Source organism: Pelobates fuscus, chromosome 10, assembly GCF_036172605.1.
Source record: "Pelobates fuscus isolate aPelFus1 chromosome 10, aPelFus1.pri, whole genome shotgun sequence".
NCBI classification, from domain to species: domain Eukaryota; kingdom Metazoa; phylum Chordata; class Amphibia; order Anura; family Pelobatidae; genus Pelobates; species Pelobates fuscus.
In genome coordinates, this window is record NC_086326.1 from 92,835,113 (window position 1) to 92,848,844 (window position 13,732).

Below are 13,732 nucleotides of genomic sequence, written 5' to 3' on the forward strand. Positions count from 1 at the left end.
AATAATGGGTCACAACTTAAAAAAGTAATTATTGTGGGTACTAAGTATAGTCCCATACCAATGGGAGAACAATCAATATATTGCTGGTTTCCCAGGCAACAGAAGGGTAAAGCCTATACACTGGTTGTATTAAGCTGTGTAAAAAAAAAAAAAAAAAGTAAAATTGTATTTTTAGAAATTTTTTCCCAGACATTGTTCAAGTGATATATGTTTTTGATAATGTACTTGTAGTGCTGCCAAGTTTTATGTTCGTTTAAAGGCTGGAGAGGGATTCTGTTTGCCCAGGCAAATTCCACATTTCCTAAAGGCTTGGCCTCTACCAAAGACCTCAAAAGCCAGTAGGTTATGTGTCCTAGAATTATTATACCCATCCAGATCTCTCATCCCCCCATCATGTGCTACCCACTGATGCCGATGCTGAAGATTTAATAATTTATTTAGTATTATAATGCACCCATATGTATTGTAGTGATTTAGAGTAAATAAAACGTGGGTAATAGTGGGGAAGCCAATTTAAGTTTAAAGGAACACTAAAGTCAACTAAATTACTTTAGCTAAATAAAGCAGTTTTAGTGTATAGATCATTCCCCTGCAATTTCACTGCTCAATTCACCGTCATTTAGGAGTTAAATCACTTTGTTTCTGTTTTATTCAGCCCTAGCCACACCTCCCCTGGCTCTGATTGACAGAGCCTGCATGAAAAAAAACTGGTTTCACTTTCAAACAGATGTAATTTACCTTAAATAATTGTATCTCAATCTCTAAATTGAACTTTAATCACATACAGGTGGCTCTTGCAGGGTCTAGCAAGCTATTAACATAGCAGGGGATAAGAAAATCTTAATTAAACAGAACTTGCAATAAAGAAAGCCTAAATAGGGCTCTCTTTACAGTAAGTGTTTATGGAAGACTGTGCAAGTACATACAGGGAGGTGTGACTAGGGTTCATAAACAAAGGGATTTAACTCCTAAATGGCAGAGGAATGAGCAGTGAGGCTGCAGGGGCATGTTCTATACACCAAAACTGCTTCATTAAACTAAAGTTGTTCAGGTGACTATAGTGTCCCTTTAAGACAAAGGGTTTCTATGAGCTTACAGTGTAACAATATGATTTTGATGATTTTATCTTCCATATATAGAGGGACTTTGCTGTCCTATCATGCTTTAGACTACAATGTGTCAATGTTTTTTGCCATTAGAGAAAAAGAAACCCATGTGTGAATTGATAATGCTGTGTGTTCTGTATTTTTGCAAATTGTAAATAATTCCTTTTGAAGTAGTAAGGTGTACTATACCCATAGATTGTCTTTGATTCTATTTCGCTTAGTGGTATCACAAATCGCAGAATGTCCTTTGCCAACGTTACATTTGAAGAGATGACAGTGTGTCACATTGACAGTAGTGGAAATGACAAGGAAAACATAGATTACAAGGGACCATATTCTCCGAGCATCATCATTTATTAGTGTCATGCAGGTGCTAATATATTTGATGAATTACAAGTGCTTGACGTCAATGCAAAAAGTTGTTGTAGGAAAGGGTCAAGCTGACCCTGTGTTAGACACATGCTGTCTGAGGTCACAATGACCATTACCACATCAGGGACTGTGGGTTGCTCCTGCTTTGAAGTTGCCTATATTTTGTATGGGTTGAACAAGATCAAGTCCCCCGCCCCCCACATAGTGTGCATGCTTCCCCTTGTTTAGCTTTGGAAAGATGGGTAATGCGGAGCACCAGCTTAGAATTGACTCATTTAGGACCTGATTTGAAGCATGGAGGTTATTTTTCGTTTTTCTTTTCTTCCAGATCTTTGAATGTTATTAGGTTACATACCAATTAGTTGTAGAGTATGACTTAACCTGCCTAGTTTGTGCATGTCAGAGACTCAAATAACATTAAGCATGCATTATTTATTATCCAAATGTAAAGCTGAACACCGTTAACATCAACACGATTAATTTAGTTCTCTCCAATATCTAATATTTCCAATTATTTGGGTTTACAGTGTGTGTCTGGAGTCAGTCTTTTCAAATGACTAATCTTCTCCCCAATAAATAAATAAATAAATAGGTATGAAGCCATTTCATTTAGCAATATAATTATATTCTATTTTGTGTTTACTTTCAATGATAAAACTGTTGCATTGTTACAAAAATAAAAATGTTCATGTCTTTTCATTTGTTTTCCTCTTTTACAGTTTGGTCAGGTTGGCAATGTGTGTTATAGTTTATAAGCCCAGCCTATAGATTGAAGAACAGCAATCACAATATTGTTTAACAGTGGTGAAATATGTGAATTAGGTGTCCTGTTGGTCCACTGTGATCCAGTGCTGAAATAATAATAAATGCAGTCACTGGATTTGCATCGTACACGTTCTTTGTTTTATGGAGAAGAAAGGTGTAATTGCTCCTTTCCTGCAATTTAGAACTGCAGTGAGCAAAGATAGGTTGATTTGTGTTTTGAAAAGATATGTAAAACACATTTAAAAAAAAAAAAAAAAAAAAAAAAAACGGAACGAGGGCCATGATTATAAAGTCTGTTGACTTATGCATTCTAATGTCGGCCATGTCAGGTGTGTCGGCCATTTCATTGATACCTTTGATATGGCCTACCAGTTACTAGGTAAGCAAAAATCGCTCAAACATGTGTAATTCGCCCTCCTTGTTACACAGCTGTTTTATTTTCCCTTGTTGAATTTTTATTGTGCCCCTTCTCTTGTTTATGTAGATACGTTTGTTGAATGCTTGTATGCATTTCAGTGAATTTAGGGAACCAATGCTGTTGTTCATGCGATGTTGTCAAGTTTGATAATTGCAATAATACTCAATAATAAATCACAGCCGTCTATTGCTGCACAGGTTGTTTCCTTATTAGCCCAAGCAGCACAGATGTGATAGGCTGCTGGGGACTCTCACTTAGCATTAAAATAGTTTAATACTGACTGGAAGGCCACCACGAGGGGACCTCGGACATTATATTTACTTTGATGAGATGAAGCAGTTACAGGGCCTACAGTATCACAAACATTTTTTGATCTAGTAACTACCCAATTTAATTCAAAATCCTTTAGTGTAATATATAGATTCTGGGTTTCCTTAAAGCTTTACCTGCTTGTTTATTGCCTGTCCCAAACATTGACTTAACATTTTTTCTATATTTTCTCTCTAGTTTTCTATGAAATCTATGTATAGACTCAACTTAGCATAATTTGATGGTCAACGAGCAATAACATACTCAATTACATAATATTTCTACTTTGTCTGCTCCATATATTTGTTAGTAATCATAGGATTTAGCAATCCACTCTCACCCATCCATTGGCGAGGATTTACATTTGCATTCCATGTAATTCATAAAATACATGATGTGTCCTAATGCTTCCACAGTGCTATGTGTTATGTAAACCTGATTCATAACACAGCCATTCTTTGGTAAGGTCCAACAAGTTTCATTCCAGACATGATGTACTCTGCATTCTTGGCTCATCTCTTCAAGTTGTTATACAAGTCTTAAGGATTATTGGATTTCTGTATTTCATTCCGAGAAAACCAAGATGGCTTCTTTTTGTGCTTAATCGCATTCCTGAATTTGTGTAGCATTCTAATTATCTTCCTTTTCTCTTTAATATTATACAAATTATAGAGATGATGGTTGTAAAAATTGAGGTGACATTTTATTTTCCTTGTCGTTATTTTATTTATTTATTTTGTTGTTGCTTGCACTACAGAGATATTAACCATGAAGTGACCTAAAATGGCTGCCTATTGACTTGCTACAAGCTTGGGCCCATTTACCATCCCTATATTAAGAGTGGAGGGGGGCCCAAGTGGGCATCTCTGCCATGCACTTGTTCCTTTAGGTTGTGCTTAGTTCTGTAAGCTGAGAATATTGTCATAACTCATCATTATTCTAATAATTTAGTAGTGGGATTAGCTTGGTTTAATTGAAGCAAAGACATGCTGCTGTTGGTAAAAAAGAATATCACAGGAAACCAATTGTTGACCCTACTAGCAGATTGGTAAAGCAACTTTTAGATCGTAAGTTTTTTTATTTGGCCAGGGCCCTATTACAGCTTTATGTCAAATATGTTTTGTTAGAATCAATTGTCTTGTTTTACCTTTCGTACAGTGCTGTGGAGTATGTTTGCACTATATAAGTAATTGTAATTGTATGCATAGCAGTTTTAATTACCCTTGATATTTGAAGGGTAAAATGATGCTAAATAAAGCAATTCACAAATTTTGTTTATTTACACTGCTTTCCACGTTTAACTTGTTTTCCTGTCACCTTGGTCAACAGTTGATCAATACTATCAGTAATCTATAGTCCTGATCACTGTAGACACTAAAAGTGTTCACCTGCAACAATTCTATTACTGCCAGGCTTATTCACCAAAGCAGGAATTCAGCAAGGAATTACAAATTGTAACCTGTTTTTATAAAGATTTATTCAGGGTGTTCTAGAATCCTTTTATGCAAAAGACATTGGAAAAAAACTATAACATTTGCTTGTCTTCATCATCAAAAACAGTGTATTTAGGAGCCTCAGTGATAGATTCTTGTAACTTAAGATTCCCCGCACCATGCGACTTGTAATAGTCATTTTTTTATATTGAGTACTTATTGCGTTATATAATTTTACCACATTTTTATTTCTCGGTTTTATGACAGCATTATTGTGCAGCACTTCAGGTTCTGTTCTAGCCACTTAATAATAGTGCTATTATGTTACGATATCTGTACAGGACTTACGAGAGAAATAAAATGTACTTGGTCTTGGAATATAAATATAGCCGTGCATGCAACTGGTACATAAAGTGCTTGAGTTTTTAAAGCTTGTAGGCTTTACGAAAATTACTTAATAGTCGCACACACCCAAAGACAAACTGTTCAGCCTGGCTACATTGTTACTTTTTTTCAGTTTTAAGCCTCCAATTAGAGGTTATGAGTTGACACGAGGAGTGCTGCTTGTTATGCTGCGCCCTGTTGGGATTGTCTGCCTCTGTAGAATATTTTGTAATTTCCTTGTAAATAGCAAGTCCACAGGGAGGAACCTGCCAGATTGTCTCTAATTCAAGGGTGAGTTAAAGAACAGAAAGTAGCAGGTATGGACTGAATGTTGTAAAGTCTAAAGAGACTGTACAGCACATTTTAAATCTTTGCCAGGGCCACCAGGAATAGGGCTAGATACGTGGAACTCAGTTTACCAATAATGCTCATTAGTTACAAAGTCTTTCACTTGTATCGTCTCTTATAAGAATCCTCCTTTTAGTACTTTCAGTCCTGCAATATATCTTCTACACTAGGCAACGAAAGTTCTTCTTAAAATAGTTTAAAAATAAATCATCTTTTACTGTGCTCTTTCCCGTTAAAGGACCCCCATTAGGGCAAAGAAGGGTAAATTCAAAATGCTGTTAAACTCTCTGTCTCTCTGTCTCTCTCTGTCTCTCTCTGTCTCTCTCTGTCTCTCTCTCTCTGTCTCTGTCTCTGTCTCTGTCTATGTATATATACATACATACATACGATGCCTGCATGCTCTGAGTCTCCTCTGTATTATTTCCAAGATTGGAATTTCAACTAACAAATCTACCCACTTTTAATTTCTATTTACATATAGTCTTGGTGATTTAGACTCAACTTTATCTGGGCAATAAACATAAACAGAGCCATGGTTTTCACAAACAAAACACAAGACTTGACCTTGGACTCTAAAAGCTTTTATTTACTGTAACCAGACAACATTCCATTCTCCAAAGAAAGCTTACTTGGATCATAGCTATTGAACACTGAAATACATACAATACTGTATAGTAGAATTATGTTTACTATACAAAATCAAATGAATCACTTTGATATCATAGTATTGCCACCTTGTGCTGAATGCTGGAAGGTAATTTTAGTCAGAAATACTGTTTTTGAAATTCATAAAATTTTACAAACCGGGGTGGGGGAGAGGGGGAGCGGGACACTATCAGCAACACAAAAAGACGCATTTCATGGTAGCTTCATCACTATTCTATACAAAAGTAGCTTTTTCCAACCTTCTAAACCAGGCTTCCCCAAACTCCGGCCCTCCAGATGTTGCTGAAACGCCCATGATTCTAGGAATGAAATGGGCTGAGAATCATGGGAGTTGTAGTTCAGCAACATCTGGAGGGTCGGAGTTTGGTGAAGCCTGTTCTAAACCATGGGAGTCCAACCTTTTGGCTTCCCTGGGCCACATTAAGCACAGAGGAATTGCCATTTTATTAATTTTGTTTAGTAGATAACTCCCTTATTTGTTATCCTTATGTGGTATTGCCATATTTAAGGATACCAAATTAGGGAGCTATCTACTAAATACATACATATGCATATGCACACATATACCACATATATATATATATATATATATATATACACACCTAATCACACATACTCACAGACCGATGTGCAAAATAACAAATATACACACACAATGACAGACCCACACACACAATCACGTACCTATACACACAATTACAAATATACACACACACAATCACAGACCTATACAAACCGTCACATACATACACACACACATAATCACAGATTTACATGCACAAACAATCACAGACTTACACACACACACTGTCACGGTAAATACCCCAACACGCAGGAATAGTTCACAGTCAAGAGACAAGAAACAGAGTTCGTCTACCGGACCTTAGAATGGCCGGACTAGGACGAGAGAAAGACAGTCAGAACAAGCCGAGGTCAAGGGAACTGAGAGACAGCGTAACGTAGAACAAGCCGAGGACTGGTACACAGAGGACAAAACAGCGGATAAGCAAGCAAGGATAAGGAGAGAGCGGAGTCAGGAACAAAGCCAAGGTCAAGCACCAAAAAACCAACTGAACGATACAAGCACTAAAGGGAACTGGACAGAAACCACGATAGGGCAAGGAGCAAGGGGAAACAGGTGAGTATAAAAACCCTAAGGTTCACTTTGATTGGCTCCTGTCATATCCACGCCCCCAAAACGTGAGTGAATGGGGAATGTGGCCTGACAGGGGCCAATGGGAGACTGATTCTAATTTAGTCTCCCACTGTCCCTTTAAGAGCGCGCCCGAGACGCGCGGCGCGCTCTTAGTGTCGGGCGGGACATGTGACCGCTTCTCGCGGTCACTGCCCGCCTGACTGATCCCATCGTTGGCTGAGCCGCGCGCGGCTCGTGCAGGAGCAGGACCGCGCGCGGCGAGAAGGGAGGACCCCGGCCGGCCCCTGGAGAGGGTAAGTACCGCTACAGTACCCCCCCCTGAAGACACGCCCCCCGGGCGGGGAGGAGCAGGCCTGGCAGGAAAACGAGCGTGGAAAGAACGCACAAGGCGAGGAGCGTGAACAGCGTCAGCGGAAATCCAACTGCGTTCCTCAGGCCCATAGCCCTTCCAATGTACCAGATATTGGAGGCGACCCCGAAGCAAGCGAGAGTCAATTACAGCCGCCACTTCAAACTCCTCATGGCCCTCCACCGAAACCGGAGGAGGAGGGGGGATATGCCGAGTAAAACGGTTGCACAGGAGGGGTTTTAACAAGGAGGTATGAAACACGTTAGGAATGCGTAGATTTTTTGGAAGATCCAATGCATACGAGACAGGATTAACCACATGTAAGATACGAAAAGGACCAATAAAACGAGGGGCCAACTTCATAGAAGGCACACGAAGACGAATATTGCGAGTAGAAAGCCAAACCCGGTCTCCCACCGCATAGGATGGAGCCGCCCTGCGATGCTTGTCAGCGTGAACCTTCTGGCGAGCAGCTGAGGCCACCAAAGAACACTGAACCTGCTCCCAAGTATTACGTAGACTAGCCAAATGTTCGTCCAGAGCTGGCATGCCCTGTAAGGAGAATGCAGCTGGAAGAACCACGGGATGCCGGCCATAAACAACGTAAAAAGGGCTGTTACCGGAGGATTCATGAGCAGCATTATTACGAGCAAACTCAGCCCAAGGAAGCAGGTCAGCCCAATTGTTCTGATGGTGGGACACGAAACAGCGAAGATACTGCTCCAGAGATTGGTTGGCACGTTCAGCAGCTCCATTAGACTGGGGGTGGTAGGCTGAAGAAAACGAGAGGGAGATACCCATCTCTGCACAAAACGCTCTCCAGAATCTGGAAATAAACTGGCTACCCCTATCGGACACGATCGAAGTGGGAATACCATGCAACCGAAACACCTCCCCGGCAAAGATAGAGGCAAGTTCCTTGGATGATGGCAATTTGACAAGAGACACAAAATGAGCCATCTTAGAAAAACGATCCACAATCATCAGGATGACCGTTTTACCATTAGAGGGAGGTAATTCAACAATAAAATCCATGGATATATTGGACCATGGCCTCTCGGGTATGGGCAACGGATGCAACAACCCACAAGGAACTCTGTGGGAGGACTTCATACTGGCACAAGTGCTACAGGCATTAACGTAATCGGTGACGTCCTTGCGCAAGGAAGCCCACCAGAAATATCTAGAAACTGCTGAGACTGTCTTAGAAATACCAGGGTGTCCAGCAGTTCTAGTGTCATGATATAATGACAAGATGTCTCGTCTCTCTGGTATATCAACGAATAGCTTATCAGCAGGCCTCTCCTCAGGAGCCAAGTTTTGTTTAGCCTGAATAGTCTGTAAGAGAGAAGACGAAATAGAAAGAACAGTAGTCGCTATTATTCTGTCAGGCGGAATGACAGGGGTAACATCGACCTCGAGTTTGTCAGTAGTCTCGAATTGTCTGGACAGAGCGTCAGCTTTAGTATTACGATCACCCGGTCTGTAAGTGATTATGTAATTAAAACGAGACAAAAACAGAGACCACCTGGCCTGCCTAGAAGACAATCTTTTTGCTTCACTAAGGTATGAGAGGTTTTTGTGATCCGTTAAAATGAGGATAGGATCCCTGGTACCCTCTAGCAGATGTCTCCATTCCTTGAGCGCCAAAATGATAGCAAGGAGTTCACGATTGCCTACATCATAATTCCTCTCTGCTTTGGACATCTGTCTGGAAAAGAAGCCACAAGGGTGTAACGGCTTTTCAGGTGAATCTCTTTGAGACAAGATAGCACCTACCCCTATCTCAGAAGCATCAACCTCAAGAATAAAGGGCAGTGAAGGGACAGGATGCTGTAAAACAGGAGCAGAGGCAAATGTAGCTTTCAAGAATTCAAAGGCCTCGAGTGCTTCTGGTTTCCAGACATGAGTATTACCATCCTTCTTGGTCATTCTGGTTATAGGCGCTACAATGGCAGAAAACCCTTTAATAAAACGCCTATAATAATTAGAGAACCCCAGAAAACGCTGAATGGCTTTCAAACCCTGGGGCAGAGGCCATTCCATAATGGCAGACAGTTTCTTGGGATCCATACGAAAACCCTTGGCAGAGATTATATAACCCAAGAATTGGACTTCAGATTGATCAAATGAACATTTTTCGAGTTTGCAATAGAGACCGTTAACCAGAAGAGTTCTCAACACTAATTTAACATGCATGTGATGAGTCTGTAAATCATTAGAATAAATTAATATGTCGTCCAAGTATACTATAACGAATGTATGTATAAATTGACGTAGGACATCATTAATAAATTCTTGAAAAACTGCTGGGGCGTTACAAAGACCAAAGGGCATCACAGTGTACTCGTAGTGGCCACTCCTGGTATTGAAAGCAGTCTTCCACTCGTGATCCTTTTTGATACGTATGAGGTTGTAAGCACCCCTAAGGTCCAATTTAGTAAAAACTGTGGCCTGTTTAAGCCTATCAAAAAGTTCTGTGATCAAAGGTATGGGATACGCATTTTTGACGGTGATTTTATTAAGGCCCCTATAGTCAATACAAGGCCTTAATTCGCCATCTTTCTTAGACACAAAGAAGAACCCAGCCCCTGCCGGGGAAGAGGATCTTCTTATAAATCCCTTCTCTAGAGATTCCTTGATATATTCCTCCATAACCAGATTCTCCTGAGGAGATAAAGGATATATTCTCCCTTTGGGAGGCATCGTACCAGGTAATAAATTAATTGCACAATCGTAAGGCCTGTGAGGTGGCAATCTTTCAGCCTCCCTTTTATCAAAAACAGATTTAAGAGACAGGTACTGAGAGGGTATGATCGTAGGCACGGGAGGAATATGAGTAGAATTCAAAGGGGTGACTTTAACAACACAAGACTCTTGGCAAGAATCACTCCAAGAAACTATTTGTCCTGACTCCCAATCAATGGTGGGATTATGAGTACGTAACCAAGGATACCCTAACACGAGGTGAGAGGAAGGAGAAGTAATGATCTGAAACCGAATGGTCTCAGAGTGTAACACCCCTGTAGACATATGTAGGGGAACAGTCTCATGTGTGATAATAGGAGAGCATAATGGTCTACCATCTATGGCCTCAACGGCCAAGGGTGTCTCCTTCTCTCTGGTGGGTATGTTATTCTCCTTGACAAAACTGGAATCAATAAAGTTTTCGGCCGCTCCGGAATCAACCAGGGCTAGTATATTCCCTGCTATGCAGTTACTATCAAGGTGCAGGGAAACAGGAAGAAGTAACTTATTAAGAGGCAAATGTGAGGACTGTGATGTCACACCCAAGGCCAGTCCTCTATACGGTCTTAGGTGCGATAGTTTCCCGGACGCACGGGACATTCTTGTCTCATATGACCCCTCCTACCACAATAAAGACAAAGTCCCTCCTTTCTCCTATAAAGCTTTTCAGCGTCGGTAAGTTTAGCAACCCCTAACTGCATAGGTTCCTCCTCAGAACCTTTAGATCCCTCGGGAGTCTCAGCTCTAGGGGAGTTAAAGGGAACAAAATGTCTATTTCTGGACCTGGTATATAACCTGTCACGGATCCTGTTATCTATATCGATAAGATAGTCAATCAGGTCCTCCAGGGGTACAGGGAGGTCCTTAGCTGCTACCTCATCTAAGATAGTATCAGACAGACCTTCCATAAAGGCAGTAGTAAGGCCATTATTAGTCCAATCTACCTGTGAGGCAAGGGTCCGGAACTGAATAGCATAATCGGCTACAGATTTAGATCCTTGCTTTATTCTCATTAATGCCCTGGCGGCATTTTTTGACCTTTTAGTCGTGTCAAATGTTCTACGGAACGCTGTGAGGAAGCTATTAAAGTCGTGTACCATAGGCCCATTAGCCTCCCAAATAGGATTTGCCCATTCTAGTGCCTTATCCGTAAGCTGGTGCATAAGAAAACCCACCTTAGATCTGTCAGTGGGAAATGAACGTGGGTACATTTCGAAGTGGAATTCCACTTGATTAAGGAATCCCCTACATGTCTTAGCGTCCCCTCCATACCTAGGTGGCGGGGTTAGATGTGCAGAAGCATTAGACATATTAGCTGTGTCCGGTATAGGGTTTACAGGAGGCGTAGGTACAGGTACCGGAACAGATCTGGATAACAGTGTCTGGATGGCTTGAGCCATTTGATCCATACGGTGATCCTGTTCTGCGAATCTAGCCTCATGAGTGGCCATCTGTTGACCTAAACCTGCGGGGTCCATGGCCCTATCGTAATGTCACGGTAAATACCCCAACACGCAGGAATAGTTCACAGTCAAGAGACAAGAAACAGAGTTCGTCTACCGGACCTTAGAATGGCCGGACTAGGACGAGAGAAAGACAGAGTCAGAACAAGCCGAGGTCAAGGGAACTGAGAGACAGCGTAACGTAGAACAAGCCGAGGACTGGTACACAGAGGACAAAACAGCGGATAAGCAAGCAAGGATAAGGAGAGAGCGGAGTCAGGAACAAAGCCAAGGTCAAGCACCAAAAAACCAACTGAACGATACAAGCACTAAAGGGAACTGGACAGAAACCACGATAGGGCAAGGAGCAAGGGGAAACAGGTGAGTATAAAAACCCTAAGGTTCACTTTGATTGGCTCCTGTCATATCCACGCCCCCAAAACGTGAGTGAATGGGGAATGTGGCCTGACAGGGGCCAATGGGAGACTGATTCTAATTTAGTCTCCCACTGTCCCTTTAAGAGCGCGCCCGAGACGCGCGGCGCGCTCTTAGTGTCGGGCGGGACATGTGACCGCTTCTCGCGGTCACTGCCCGCCTGACTGATCCCATCGTTGGCTGAGCCGCGCGCGGCTCGTGCAGGAGCAGGACCGCGCGCGGCGAGAAGGGAGGACCCCGGCCGGCCCCTGGAGAGGGTAAGTACCGCTACACACACACACACACAAATTACTGACGCATATTCACATATCTACAAGCACATAATCAGAGATATGTACACACAATCACAGACCCACAAAAACATAATCACTGACTTACACAAACACAATAACAGACATACACACAGACCCCCACCACACACACACACACACACACACAATCACTGACAAATCATACACCAAAATTATTCATCACTGTGTCGTGTGTGTATATGTCTGTAGTGAGCGTGTGTATGTATTTATACATAAATGTGTATATATACATATATACATACACAAACTCAGACAGACCAGCTCACTGACACACACACATGTTCATGACAGACAAATGCACTGACAGACAAGCTCACTGACACATGCTCTCTACAGACAAGCTCACTGACGCACACGCATTCAAGCTCACTCACTAGCACGCACATACACACAAAGCCACAAATTAGCTGAAGCTTTCCTGGCACTAAAGACTGTGGGAGCCATTTCTTGACCTCTTCCTGAGAGTGGGGGCAGAGCTTGCATCAGGGGTTTGGCTTATGTGCCAGAGGCAAAGCTTGTGTGCAGGGGTGGAGCATGGACATGGCATTGCCGAGAATGGTGAAAGGAGCCTCACAGTGTTCCCTCCAGCCGCCAGTACCCTACCAGCCTCATTAATCCCCTCGGACTGACACAGGCTGTCACAGTCTGAGGGGAAAATTATTTAAATGTCATTTTTTCTGTTTGAGCTGTCTGTCTGGATCAGTCCAGTCCCTCTCCACCCAGACTGCAACCGGGTCGCATTGCTAGCTGTCCTGGGCTGCTGGTTGGACATCCCTGCTCTAAACACTTACCACCTAGTAAGATACATACCTGAGAATACCCAAACAGCATTAGGAAGCATTGTAAGAAATTGTAATTTTTCCACCCTATGCTCTCCCATTATATTCGCTATTTGCTTAACCCAAGCCAAAGGCCCAAGGTGGAAACAGTGGAAGAGTACCATCTACCTCCTCAGAAAATGGAGTGTTTGCGACCAAAACCTTAATGCCAGCATTACAGCCCTCTTTCCTGTAACTTGCAAGTGTTGATTGCACTAGTCTTGCCACAAAAGAGAAATTGTTGATCTTTTGAGTGATATAAATAAATTATTTCAGGGGGACATCGCTGTACTTATTGAAGAGTTCCAGACAATGACAGGGAGTATGCGAGCTTTGGGAGATACTACTGCTATGAGGGTCATTATGCAGACGTATGATGGCAAGTTCCAGAATCTGATGTACTCTCATACAGCCCTATCATAAGAATAGATACTATTGACTGTGCATGCAGGCACAATATAAAGTATTGCTGGCTCAGTGGGGGTGGAAGAACTGCCCCATTGTCTGGAGGCTATTTTCTACAAATCTACCAAAGGTGGGTCCTATCGGATCCCCAAAACTTCCCTCCAGAAAATGTCTCAAAGATATTCTTCGTTTTCAAGCTTTACAGGACAAGCACAAAGTGCTGATGGCTCTCAAAGGCAAGATGCCTATCACTTGTAAGACCTGGTA

At 42.0% G+C, this 13,732-nt stretch overlaps 1 protein-coding gene across 3 annotated transcripts in view; it reads left to right on the forward strand.

Annotated features, from left to right (window-relative positions):
* Window positions 1-13,732, forward strand: part of RASGEF1A (RasGEF domain family member 1A) — a 385,023-nt gene that overhangs the window by 347,140 nt on the left and 24,151 nt on the right. The gene's annotated exons all lie outside the window — the stretch shown is intronic.